Here is a 14,170-nt window from a genome sequence, read left to right on the forward strand (position 1 = left end):
TAGTTCATTATCTCTGGGTCGTTTAATACTAACAATTGTTTTAGACATTTTATGTACATTGTATTAAGTTTCTGTTTGTTTATAAATTGAAAAATATGTTCTTAAAGATTATTTAGTGATATTAATATCCTAGTACTTTTGTTTTCCTTCTATAGTTTGAATTTCTTAAATTGTAATATACTGGATCTAGGCTTTTTATTTTTAATTTGACCATGTTGCTTGCAGGTGAAACATTTAACAGACATCAATTGTTTATGCTTTTTGTTCTGAATTAAATCATATTATAAAACTTTCCAAATTTTCTTTCACGGGTTTATAATTGGGACAAACAATTCAAATCAATAATGAATCTCAGCTCATCAATTGGAATAATCAAGATAAATATAAGAGTTATATATAAAAATCCCAGGATGCAGATTCTTCCATCTGTTTTGAATATGCACCAATTGGCCAAGGTTGCCTAGGCTCAGGAACTCAGAGGTTAGATTGGGTATGGTTTGTCCTCACTTAATGCCTTGCTTAATGTTAGAACTTACAAAGTTGAACAAGAAGACTTATAACCAGTCCTTGAACTTCTAACCATCTCAGTGTCCTTGTGTCATGTGATTGTGATCCAAGCACTTGGAAGTCAGCTTGCATTTACATTGTAACATTTTGCAATCAGGTGATTGCTATTTGAGACTTCCACTGCTGGCTTTCAACAAACAGAGTCAATAGTGAAGCCAACACAGGGGTTGAAAATGGTGACCATGTGATATCTTAATAACATTATGCCCTTAACAATGGCAATCAGAACTGCCATCAGTAAGTGACATCATATTTTACCAATGTGTCACTTAGCATAGAAAATTCTATTCCCAATTGCTGTCATTAGCCAAATGTTACTTACAATAATTTTAAAAAAAACATGGAAAAAGGAAATGATATCTGCTAATCAATTTGAATAAAGACAGTTCAGCTATAAAGCATGTAGAGATGGCAATTCCGTTATGATCTATTGGTGATCAGTTGTTGCAGGTCATGGGAAAACATTTCTTTCTCTTTCTGTATTTGTTGATTGGAAGAAGTACCATAGTTGTGTTGCCAATCAAGAAGTGATTGTTAGACACAACCTAGGTTGAAACGGTTGAAGATGTTTTGCCTGAGAATAATAATTATCTATAAAAGGTTCACTCTATTTGGTTGAAGCAGATGACTATTTGGGAATCCTGACAATTTGGAAAGGTTAATGCTTGATGGACTGGACAGGATAATGTTTGCTTGAATTGTTTTGATGTGCATGCATGCCTATTGTGGGAAAGAAAGCTTTATTTGATATGGCTATTTTGTTCCTTCATTTTTTAAGTTGCTGGACAAGAGTCATTCCTCCATAACTTCTACATTACACCTCATAGAAGAGCAGAGTTACCTTAAGCTTAATGCATATAAACAGTTTAACTGGCTTTAACAGTTAAAATAGTTTATATGTTCATTTGTGTAGATGTATATAAAACATTTTGTCTTGTTCCAGGCTAAGTTGAATATTTAAATCTCTGTCCCCGCTTTCACAAATTATAATCAGTAATTTGAATGGATGGATTTTATGCCTCCTATTTTGTGTACACTATGTTACCTGTTGTAGATTTGAGTTTAGTTTCCACTGAAGTTTAAAATTGTCATATAGATGACTATGTACGTGCATTTTCTTATTACCTCTGAGACCTTTAGAAGATTTGGTCCACTTTCCTTTCTCCCCTGTTCCACGTATCATGTCTATACACAGTTACATTTTAATTCCTTATCATTTCTTAAACAATTTCTATTTTGTAAATCTTAATCTTGCTAAAATGTATTTATTTAAAAGATATCCATTTCATTTTTTGATACAGCAGTAGCAAGTATTAGAAGCCAGTTTTGATTATTCTAAGGAGTTTTGACCTGAAACTTCAGCTTTGAAATATATAGGGCAATCCTGCCTCTCCATCTTTTCCCAGCAAGAAAATGGGCATAGCTATAAAAAATAATAAAAGTGTTTAATGGAAAGTTTGTACTTCCTCCTAGATAACATTTAGCCAGAAGGGCTATTCTGCAGATGAGAGAGCAAATCCATTTCCTGCTGCTCTAGAGGACATACTAAAATCTGTGGGTCTATATTGCAGAAGAGCAGAATTCAATTAAGCTTAAGAATAAGTGTACTATTAATAAGTTTTTATCAGGAAGAGAAGCTTTAAGAAATGGTGATATTTTTGTTTGTAATATATAAACTATATGGCCATATTTTAAGGATTATTAAAAATTTTCCAGTAATATTGGTTTAGGCATTTGAGTTTAGCAATTGTGCGTATTAAAAGTTAGAAAAGAAATAACTTTGGAAACATGACGGAAAAATGATGTTAACAAGACTATGCTCCTTGGCCAATATAAAGTTTTATATTCTTTAATTATGTAGATAATCACTTTTCAAACCAAGTTAATTTGAATTGGCATCTTTCTTTAAAAAGTTTAAATTATCTAATGTGTGAGCTCCTTTTGGCACAGCAGCTCATAATATACTTGGTAAATTTTATTTTGGCAAGCATTCGTAGAACAGTGCAGTTCTCATGAACATTGGCATATTTTATTGGTCATTAAAGATTGATTGTTTGGTTTTGAGGGCATATTGTTTTCTGTATTGTGTAGTTTGGGAGTATTTGATTATGGATGGATAATTACACAATGCAAGACATTGTAATGTTTGGTCCTTAAAATTCTGTCTAGTGTCAGTCATTCTTACCCCAATTCTGGGAGTTTTTCAGTCTAATACCTTTCAGAATAGGCATCAACAATGTCTCCTCTTTTGGCCTCAATGCTAACTATATATTTTTATACAAAATATATGTTGTATTGTTTCATCCATTATATTTTTTCATAAGAGGGCATGCATTCATGCCAATAACTATTTCACAGTAAATCTGCAGCTAGAAAAAGAGATATGCGTGATCTACATAACAAATGGGGAAGTGTAGCTTTTTTTCCACATACCATGGGACCCAAAACATGTAAGTTTATATCACTTATTTGTCACTAGTAACAAGCTTATTAATTTTATTCAAAATATAATTGTAATACACAAAGTTATATTTAAAAAAAAACATTGAAATGATTTTGTTGGATGCACATCTTGGCTCTTTGGTGTGAAATTGTTTAAATAATATATATTTTGTTGACTAGTGGGGGTTGTCTTAAGCCTGTTTATTAGTTAATAACCTCCTCCTACCTCCCAGCACTAATCTTGTAAAGATCGTGATTTAATAAATCCAAGGAATTATTAAATAAATTAAGTATTTTATATTACTTGTCCTCATTGAACCAAATTGCAATACAACACAATTACATTTTATAAATAACACCTTTCATACTAGCACCACAGGGCATAGTACAAAAGAATCTAAATAGAATGTGAATACTGTAATCAAATGCAGACCCTAGGAAGGCAGATTGAAAAGGCCTGTTGCTGGATAGAAGAATAGACAGGGTAAGTATAGATGGTCACAGCAGAAAACTTGGTTTTTGAATAGAAAAGCTCAGTGGAATAAAATTTCATTTTCAACTGTTCCAAAATAGGAGTGGTTGGGGAAAGGGGAATAAATGACTTAGTTTTATGTGTAAGAGGTTGGAGGAAGGAATCCAAGAAGCATATTCCTTTGTTTATTTTATTCTTTTAGGTAAGAAAAAATAATGTTTCCTTTAATTATTTTTTATCATAATATCTTCTTTGGATTTGAGTGTAGATTTGCATCTTCTGATGCACAGTGAATGACCCTCAAATTCACTCCAGATTTTGGGACAAAGAATAGCAATTAGGATTTGTAAAGTTGCATTTAGGAATATCTTTGAATGGTTTCAACTATTCAGGGAGCTGAAAAAATTATCAAAAGAAAAGGCATGTTTCAATAAGACTGCAAATATTTGAAATTATCCAATTATAACAATAATACAATTAATAAAAAATTAATTAATTTGTAATACATGTTTTACTACTTGCTTTCTATTTTGAATATCTTATTCTATTTATGCAAATACATATATGCATACACTTTTTCAGTAGGTTATAGTGAAATAAAAAAAAGTTTACTTGAAAACTTCCACGTTTTGTCCTGTTAAATGTTAAGTTTGATAGTAATAGATACAACAGACCTCAATATAACACTTACTTCATGTAACTTCCTAACAGGTATAACTTCCTAACAGGTATACCCTGTTTCCCCAAAATAAGTCCTCCCCGGATAATAAGCCCAATAGGGTTTTTGAGTGCATGTGCTAAAATAATTCCTCCCAAAAATATAAATGCATACGCAGCCAGTCCCCACCATTTCCTCCGGTTGCTTGCCGTGCAAACAATACGAGGTGAGGAGGTGAGGCCAGAGGGGAGGAAAGGGACGGGGAACATGGCCTATGCACCCTACATCCTTACCTAACAGCTGCTCATGCAACCGCGCCAAGCACTTATTTCGGGGATCAAAAGAAAATAAGACCCTGTCTTATTTTCAGAAAAACACGGTATCCATTAATAGATTTTTATCATGTCCAGAAGTTGGATTGGCTAATATAGTTATTTTAGACATGGACTTCATATATTGATTAAACCATTAATTTTATAATCCTTCATCTTAGACTTTACTTGAGCCATCTCTCAGCCAAAACAAGTTTCACAACAATATAAAAAAATGTGACTTAGTATTATCCTGCTTGTAGAATTGTATGGAGAAAAGGATAGAGTAAATGGCAGTCTTTTTTGTGTTAACTTGTATCATCCTTACAACACCCTATTTATGAAGGAGGAAGAGTCATTCATTAATCACTGTGTGAAAGGGAAAGTACTATTAATACTTAAAGTAGCATGATAAACATATTTTAAACTTTTGGAATGCATTAAATTACAATTCAGACAATCACCTATTAATTCCAAAAGAGTGACCAAGTAAATGACAGAATAGTCTTGCTGAGATGTTTACAAACACGAATAAAACAGGTATATGAACTAATGCAATGTGCCCTATCACATCTTTTTATTAAAAACAAACATTGACTTGTAAATTCTGACTGCCATCTTCTTGCATTCTATCAGTATCATTGCTTCAACTCTTCCTTTTTCAGTACATATCTTTGCCATTGAAAGTTTCCAGTCTCAGCTCTAAATGTATCAGACAATTTCTGATAGTTAAGAACTATTTTTTTGGTTCTAAGTGCAAGCCGTTAAAAAAAGTTTCCAAAATGAATCTCTCAGGACATATCACGAGAACAAGCAAGCATTGAAGGTGGCTATTTGATTACTTTTGCTTTATTAAGTATGAACAAACTGGTCTAATGCTGAGGAACAAATTCCCAGAATCGATCTGTAAGCAATGTCAGAGAGAAGGAAAATATGGGGCCTTTATAGCACCCTGCTGTTTTAAAGATAGATGAAATATTTAGTGGCACCATCAGGACACAATGAAATATGAGATTCTGCATCCCAAGTTATTTTTGACCTGTTCAGAGACAAACTTAAAAGCTGCTTTGCCAAATTAAAACTTTTAGAGAAGGGCACATCTGGGAAATTCAGAACACTGGAGGAGCATGATCGTCCTCTTGTCTCTTATTGCATTGCGAGTTGCAGCCATGCCCACGGCAACATAGATGATGCCAGAAGGAATGGCATTACTTGTATTATACATCTAGCATGATGAAATGCGTTTTTCCTACAGTTCCTACCCATTCCTACAAGGATGTTTTTTTAGATCATATTCCCCCACCGCCCCATCCTTTTTATTTGCTAACTTTGGAAGCTCTTTAACTTTCCTCAAGGACATCTTCATTTCTGAACCTGCCTTCAATTTCTCTGATGATCCCATCTGCTTTTTCATGCGCTTGGAAAAAACTTCTGCTGATTACTGCTTCCAAAGGATATTTCTTATTCAGTGGTTGAGTTCACTATTTCAATAAGCCAGATTGTAGCCTATTTGATTTTGGCATAGAACTCTTAGCTAATTGTAGTTTACTCAATACAACATAGGGAAGCAAACAGTGCTTTAGTTTAATGTGTGAATCAAGGTAATATATTTATAAGATGTAATCATCCTAAATCAGTTACTCATAGTTAGTCTTTTGGAGGAGGTCACCATGCCAGCCCCTAGTATTTTAGGAGTAGAAAAAAAATCAACATTATTCAAAGCAGCAAAATGAAATATCTTTTAATGAATAATTCTGATCTATTCACTGATCTTAACCTACACCTCTGAGTGTACACTGCATATGTTTGGAATCACACGCTACATAATTGTTGCCTTCAAATAACAAAGAATAAATATCAGTACATTAAGTCAAATATTAAAGCAGTATAAAACAAGGAAAAACATTTTATACTTGTACCCATACATTTTGTACTTGTTAGCATGGTGATAATTTATAAGAGCTCTATAAAAAGCCATGTGTTGAAGGCGTTGGACTAGAAGTAGGAATGCTTAGGTTCAAGTGCATCCTCAGTTATGGAAGCTCATTCACTGACTTTGAGCTAATTACTCTGTTTCAGTCCAACCAAGCTATTATGCAGGGAATGTATAGAAGAAGGAATGGTATACAACTTGTCTTGAACTGAAGGAAGGGCAGAATATAAATGTAACAAATATAAGTAATACAAGTACTAAAATATATTCATCACGATTAGTATATGAATGATAGGATAGGGCTCTTTTGGTATCCATATTCATCCATATTTGTATAGATTTTAGATAGCCAAGGAAAAGAAGGAAGCAGGAAAAAGGAAGTAATCCAGACCTAAGAAGGTGAATTGGAATTGTCAGAACTAGCAGAGGTACAAGTTTGAGTCCATTTTGCATCTCTTAGCCTACACAGAGAAGTTTTATTGTTTTCTGTAGACAATGTTAAAAATAATGACATTGTGAGATGACAGCTATTCAGAAATAGAATTAAGAGGGTGATACATTTTTCGTTGGACAAATAATCAAGTGTGTGTAAATAAATTTACACTGAACTTGTTCAGGTCAAGTTATTCTGTACAGTTGGCTTAGTAGCCTGATGCCAATGAGAACATTACAATAACCGCTTGGGAGGTTGAGAAATTTGGGATTGCACAGCACATAGGAGCCACATGCTTTTGTATACAATTAATAAGTCTGACAGAATCTATTGCAATTAGATTTTCCATTACTGCTGCTCAGATTTTTTTTTTACTTTTCAAGTTGATTTGTTTATGCTCTTTCTGCAGAAATCTTAAAACCTTGTTTCATTTTCTTTAAATTTCTACATTTTTCTATTCAAATGTGCTCTATCAATACCATTTCTTTAGTTGATTTGAACCAAAGTTTTGGTTCCTGCTGTAGGGATTTTTTAAACAATTCTTGTCTGTACAGACAGATTGACACTTACGCAGCAAGTAATTTGGAAATGAGTTTATAGTAACTATGTACTGTGGTACTTCCTTTGGCACTTTCAGATGTTTTCTAAATACTTCATTTTTTTATGCAAGTTGGCATGTCAAAATCAGTGTTTTTCTCTTTGGGACAAGCATAGTATGTCTTTTGTTGACAGATAACAGAGGGGTCAGCAATTTTGCCATGGCTTAGAATTAGATCAGTATTTGGCTGCCAGGCTGGCTGAAAAATTAAATAGCCAGGCTAAGGCCAACAGCTATGGAAACTATGGGATTACACAAGTTCTTATGGACTTTCATCCTGTTATACCTGCTCGCTATCTATGAAAATCAAAGTTGTAAGGGCTGCTAAATATTCCTTCTGATTACAAGCTCCCTTAGTAGGAATCCTATAGAGAAGATTCCTGATTTCCCATTATCCTGGTTTGGACATGTATCTTGCCCTACATTCTCTATATCTCTGTCCATTAACTTATTTCTATACCTTCTTTGCATGATTTGAAATCGAGGGTGAAGCTTTAAAAATAATTAACTAGAAGCCTTCTCTGGTTATGTCTAGAGAAATTGGTACACTAAGATTTGTGCTGATGTGTTCAGTGGTTCTGTTCAAAAGTAGAGCTAAGAGTGAATGTCTGTACAAGATCATTACATTCAGTCTTTAGACTAAGTCTGTCCTTTAGACTTTAAATTCATAGCTGCTTAAGGCTTAGAATACTATCCCCAGTAAACCTCAAATATAGCATTTAGGTGATTATTAGTGCTGAAGAAATTTAATTTCGTAGGCTGTGATTATGCTGAATTTGAGTTGTTTGCTTTTCTACTTGAAAACTGCATGAACTTCTGAACATTTTTTTTCTTTTTATAGTTCTCTCTCTCTCCCCCCCCCTTCTCTCTCTCCCGTTTCTCTGCCATTCTGTAAAATGCTCCACGAAGAGGCAATAATTTACATTCTTATGGCAGGATGGGGTGGATTTTTTTTGTTTTGTTTTTCTTTCTGTTTATTTATAAGACGTTTCCTTTTAGTTAGTAAAAGTTTGATCGTTAGGAGGCTCCAGTGATTTTCCTTCCCACCTCTTTCCTCCCTAAAGGGTTCCCCCCTCCCGGCACTCCCTGTGGATCCTTGTGAACTCAAAAAGCTCAGGCAGGCATCACAGCCAAGCCTTGTCACTCTCCGGAGGCAGAAAGGTTCCTTCGTCATCACTTGGAACAGGAACTACAATCATTGTGGTGAGTGCTGTGGATTTAGAAGTTAGTATGCGGATGCTGTTAGTGGCGAAGTATTTTCTCTCTCTCTCTTTCTCGGTTTTTCATATCACACTAGAGGCTGAACATTTTAACAGCTTTCACAGAGCTGAGAAACTTTGCCTTATATTCATTGCTAGCGACAGAACAATCAATACTGTTTAGGTTAACTTTAGCTTGCCTTGGTGGGCTTTCCTGCTGTCACCAGTGGGTGTCAGCCTTGGCAGTAGCTAACAAGGTGCTTGTAAAGAGACAAGAGTGTGCTGCTACAAGGAATTGGAAAAAAGAGAAAATATTAATCCTTCACTTCAACTCTTTGTCTGGCAACTTTTCATGCCTGTGTTCTCAGCATTTACATTATGTTCTGAAGACCTGATTGTCCAGCCAAGCATAAAAGAAACTCTCCAGTGAATGCATAATAAAAGAAAATACTTCCATGAAAGCAACCTCTGGGAATAGAGCGAGGCGGGGCGGTGGGAAACCATTTATAAATGAGACTTCCACGGGAACAGTACAGGAGGATTTCATTATTTTTTTTCAAAACTTTATCCCTTCTGTTCTTTTTCCTAGTGAGATGATATGAATGATTCACATGTGTTATTCTGAAAGAATATCATATATAGGCTTTATAGCTGCTATGTATTTTCCTCTTCATGAAGAAAAGCAGCTGGAAAAGGGGGCATTGAGGAGGAAAACTCCCAGTGAGAAGAGACTTACGGAATTCTTTTTACTCCGCCCTTTCTTCATCTTTGCAGCCCCTGGAACTGTGTATTTGTGCATCCACAAATCTATGTATGTGTATGTCCATGTATGTGCTGACACACACATATATAGAGTTTTTAATAGTTAAAACAGCCATAAAATTGCAATTATTTAATTAAAACATATATCTAACCATTAATTAGTTGCATCGCTGATTATTAAAAGCTACATTTATGTAGTACATTTATAGGTTTAGAATAAGCAGTGAATATACATATTACTTTTACTTAGTAGTAAAAATAGCTTAATATTTAAAAAAAAACAAATAGCATTTTTAAAAATAGAAATCTATAATATTCAAAAATTGAAATAATTCAGAATACAGTACTAGAAAAATCTTGGCTCAAAAACTCCAGTATCTCCATTTAAATAGAAAACAAAGCTGGAAAAAGTTTCAACCTGGCTGCTTGAAGGCCTACCATGCATTAAAATGGCATGCTTGAGAATTCATTGATGAAATATTAAAACATTATTAAAAATATTTTTCCATAGAAAATGTTCATGTAATCACATAATACTTGTAATTTTGTTTGTAAAAACAAAAGGATGTAAATTATATACATAAAGTATAATAGGACGAAACCCAAGATGTGTAAAACCAAAAAAAGTAAAATATTACATTTTAAAAATGTAATATTTATATGTTATATTTGGGACCTAGTTGGTTTAGTGATTAAGACACAGGGCTAGAAGCAGAAGATTGTGAATTCTAGTCCCATGAAAATCAAAAGTGAGTTTGAGCTATTCACTCTCTCTGCCGAGGACTTCAAGCTTGGGCCATAAGCTGCTCAGTTAATTCCTATTGCAAGTAGTTGGTCAACATTCAGTTCCTCTGAAAAAAGTGGTCTTGTATTTGCAAGAAAACCCTAGGAAATATATATGTATATACAGTGTGTGCAGAGATGGGTTGCCAATGTTTTTACTATGGGTGCACGCAATCCTTCTGCGCATGTGCAGAAGCATCCAGACAGGTGAGCGGAGCCTCCCACCACCGTTACTACCGGTTCAGCTGATCTGGGCTGAACCGGGAGCAACCCACCTCTGAGTGTGTGTGTCTGTATCTGTGTCTGTGTGTACAGTATGTGTGTGTGTGTATATTTATATGTGCGCGTATACATACATACACAGACAGTATATGTGTGTGTGTTTGTGTATATGTGTGTATGTATCTGTGTGTATCTGTGTGTATATATGTTTGTGTGTGTGTGCATATGTATATGTATGTGTGTGTTTGTGTGTGTGTGTGTGTATGTGTATGTACATACATATAATGTATGTAGCAAAATCTCCTTAGAATTACAACTTGGTAACTGCAGTCAGAGTTGCAAGGAAAATAAAAGATTGTCTATTCTAATCTAGTTATACCAGTCCAGATGATTGGTCATTGAGGCCCATATACGAGGGAAAAAAATAATATGTTCTGAACAATTTTGTCATTTTTGAATATTTTATTGGAGCCGGGGGATTCCTAGGTTTGAATATTCTTCTTGATTTTTTAAAAGTCTTGTAGCTGCATGACTTCAGGAATATAATCACCATATAGACATACTCTTTCGTGGTACGTAAGAAACAACTGCATAGCCAACTCTCATAGAGACACTGGCTATATTCTGCTTTCCGAGTCTTACGTTCAGAAAAAACTAGATGATGTCACAGCCAATATCTTTTCCAATTCTGCATCTAATTCTATGTAACCGTTTGGTCAAAGAGCCACAGTTTCTAAGGGCTTGTCTATTGTCATGTTAGGGTTTTTTTGGTTTTTTTCCCTAGGAAGTTGCATTAGCCAGCTGAAGCCCAGTCTTTTCTTTACCAGAAAAGACTTGATTTGCCATGCCCTGGCATCATTACTAAATGAATTCCCATCTGTTTCACAACCTAATTTCCCATAAATATACAGCTAAGCTTTTTCTTATGGTCTTCATGGTGGAGTGTATAAACTTTTCAGATTTCACTGTTACAACTATTGCAAAATGTCTTTTCCCAGTTCACATCTCCATTTCAGGGGCAAATCAGGAGAAAGCATTCTGCCAATTTTTAGGAGGGGGTCAAAGAGAATTAATTTGTTCTGGTGGGAGGGAAAGCTGCACTTTTTTAATTATATGAAGCAGCTGTTGGTTGGCTAGCTGCCATTATGCTTACTGTAATAGCACTTTATGTAGAGCATCAATACCCCACTCACAATATTATGATGCTATACATGAGAATCAAACCATCTAGCTCAACTCCATTGCAACATTATTATCATTGTCATCTATATGTTAATTAATATCATTATTACATTTTATACAACTATAAAATTTCTTGGATGTTACAATAATCAGATTGATAACTAGGTAGCTAGTTTGTAGTTTTATTCCACAACAGTCAGAATTTGGAGGAAATAAACATAAGCTTTCCGCAGTTTTTAAAATTATACTGCCTAAAATTGGAAAGAAAGATATATTTTTTATTCTATACTTGATTAGATTTCATCATACTGTGTAATAAAACTCTCCTAACTTTTACATAAAGATTAGATCTATATTGTTTTAACAGTTGACTTTTCTCTGGTGTTCATATCTGTAGGTTGCAGCCTACTTGCATATTATGTCACCTTGGATAGGTATACGTAGTTAGAAACATTTTGCTCTTTTTGTTTGCAGTTCTCATGTTATGTGTGATTTTAATAGCTGTTTCTTCTATTGTTTTGGAAAGCAAACTCTACTTTTCTTTATCGTAGACTGCTTCTGAAACTCCTCTGAGTTTTCATCATGTTCAGAAGATTCTCAGATGCTTTAATAACTAGTGCTATCAAATGGAGTAATAAAGGCATCTAATACAACACCCCCATAGGCATATTATTTAGTTTTATTTTCCTCTCTGCATGTTCTAGGATTTACTATTATGTGTGCTAAGTTCCTGAGCTAGCGTGGGGTTATGCTGCTGGCAAAATAATGTCAGTGCAGATTACAGGGGAATTACATCGCTGAGGCCTTAAGGCATTGAATTTCATAGTGTACGTCAGGGTACATGTCTAGGAGTTCACTAAAACATGGGTATCGTGCACATCCTTCATCATTAGATGTGTTATGCAGAAAACAAGAAGGCTTAATCACATATTCAAAGAAACAATCTTACAATAAATTTTTGCCTAAGCAAACTGCCATGCATAGTGCAATTTCTCCTGCCTGTGCATATTACATGGTAAAGAAAAGATACCCCGCTGTATATCAGAAGGTTATAATTTCTTTTAGGTGTTCTATTGAAGCGGTAAACTGTGAGCACAAAGCTTAAGTGGTTATTTTAAATAGGGGTTTAAACAAAACAGGGAAAAAATGTGCCTGGCAGGAATTTCCCGTTTTTCTTAAGGTTGCCAAAAGTTTTCTTTTTTCTTTTTAATAAATAACCTTTAAAATAAAATGGTGTGCTTTCTAAACCATGGCAGGTATGCCATTTAAGCTGGCAAAATCCAAAGTGGACAAAGGAAGATAAATTTTCCTCACTAGGAAAACTTTTGGCATAACTTCCCTTTTTCTATTTCTCTGTTTTTTCCAGTTATAGATACTGCTGTCTTTTCATTAAATAACTAGTATTGTAAACAGCTGCCATCCATTGTTTAGGCAAGAGAGAGATGGGGTGAGAAAAATAGAGAGAATGGCACCAAAATCAGGAGAAGGCTGCTGACAATTTACTGTACCTTATTACAAGAATTAACCAGTTATGACTGGTTATAACTTGATTCAAATGTATTGACTGCTTCTGAACTGTCACACTGTAAATTGGGTTAATCCTTGATTCATAATTATCTCCAGCCATTATTTCAATGAATTGTTCCAAATCTTCCTTTAAATTGCTTTTTTTTTTTAAATTTCTCAGCAGAACCCCCATCTCCTGGCAAAGATTATGTGGGTGAAATTATGTTATTATGTGCATTAAGTCCTCATTTAATAACCGCAATTCCGACCTGCAAAACATTGTGTGACCAGAATTTAGATGCCTGTTCCATTGCAATCACATGTAGTCTTTAAGTGTGACATCACAAAACCACGGCTTGCAACTTCCTGCCGGCTTCTCCTTTGACTTTGACAGTTAGAAAGTGACTCTGAAGCTTGCAAATGGTGACCACATGACCATGGACATTGGGACACTGCAACTGTCTTTAATGCAAAGCACCTGAATTGCAGTCATGTGACTGTAGGGAGCTTGTGATCTCATACATTTGAAGACATTTGTTAAACTGCTTTTTCAGTGCCATTATAAGTCTGAATGGTTGCTAAACAGGGCAGTTGTTAACTGACTACCTGTTTATCTTCTATCTCATTCCATTTTGTGTATAAAAAGAACGCCGTTTTCTTTTGAAATGTTCCATGACAGCAGCATGATTCGTATATTTTTACAATTTAGAAAATGTCTATTGTTATGTAAAACATTTCTCATCATGGCTCTAATAGGTACCTTTAGAATCTAATTTGTGTCTGAAACCAAAGCAAATAAAGCATTTTCCAATACTTTTCTTATTTCCCTCCACTTGTCTTCCTTATGGAATATCCAGGTTTCATATTTATATATACATTGCTTACAGCTACTCTTGTTTCATTCATTTTTCCAGATTTACACATTCAAATATATGTCGTTAGAATGGCTCTTCAATGCTGATTCAGCAAAATGCTGTCACTGACAGAGCTACTTATCTGGAAACATTACTGAACACATTTATTGCTGTATTATCATTAGGCTTTGGATCCATGGGTATTCATTTCCATGTTTTAATACCGATTGACTTCTCAGCCTTTCTGA

General features: G+C 34.6%; 1 protein-coding gene across 6 annotated transcripts in view; it reads left to right on the forward strand.

Annotated features, from left to right (window-relative positions):
- Positions 1–14,170, forward strand: part of ZBTB20 (zinc finger and BTB domain containing 20) — a 513,951-nt gene that overhangs the window by 282,394 nt on the left and 217,387 nt on the right. The window contains exon 5 of one of the 6 annotated variants that reach the window (XM_087721325.1): positions 8,479–8,617. The exons of the other annotated variants lie outside the window; for them this stretch is intronic. The gene's annotated coding sequence lies outside the window, so the exon portion shown is untranslated. The remainder of the gene's footprint in view (positions 1–8,478; positions 8,618–14,170) is intronic. 6 annotated transcript variants of the gene reach the window in all.

Source organism: Thamnophis sirtalis, unplaced genomic scaffold (assembly GCF_051295495.1).
Source record: "Thamnophis sirtalis isolate CommonGarterSnake01/CBP01778 unplaced genomic scaffold, rThaSir2_p1.2 scaffold_8, whole genome shotgun sequence".
In the NCBI taxonomy this organism is placed as follows: domain Eukaryota; kingdom Metazoa; phylum Chordata; class Lepidosauria; order Squamata; family Natricidae; genus Thamnophis; species Thamnophis sirtalis.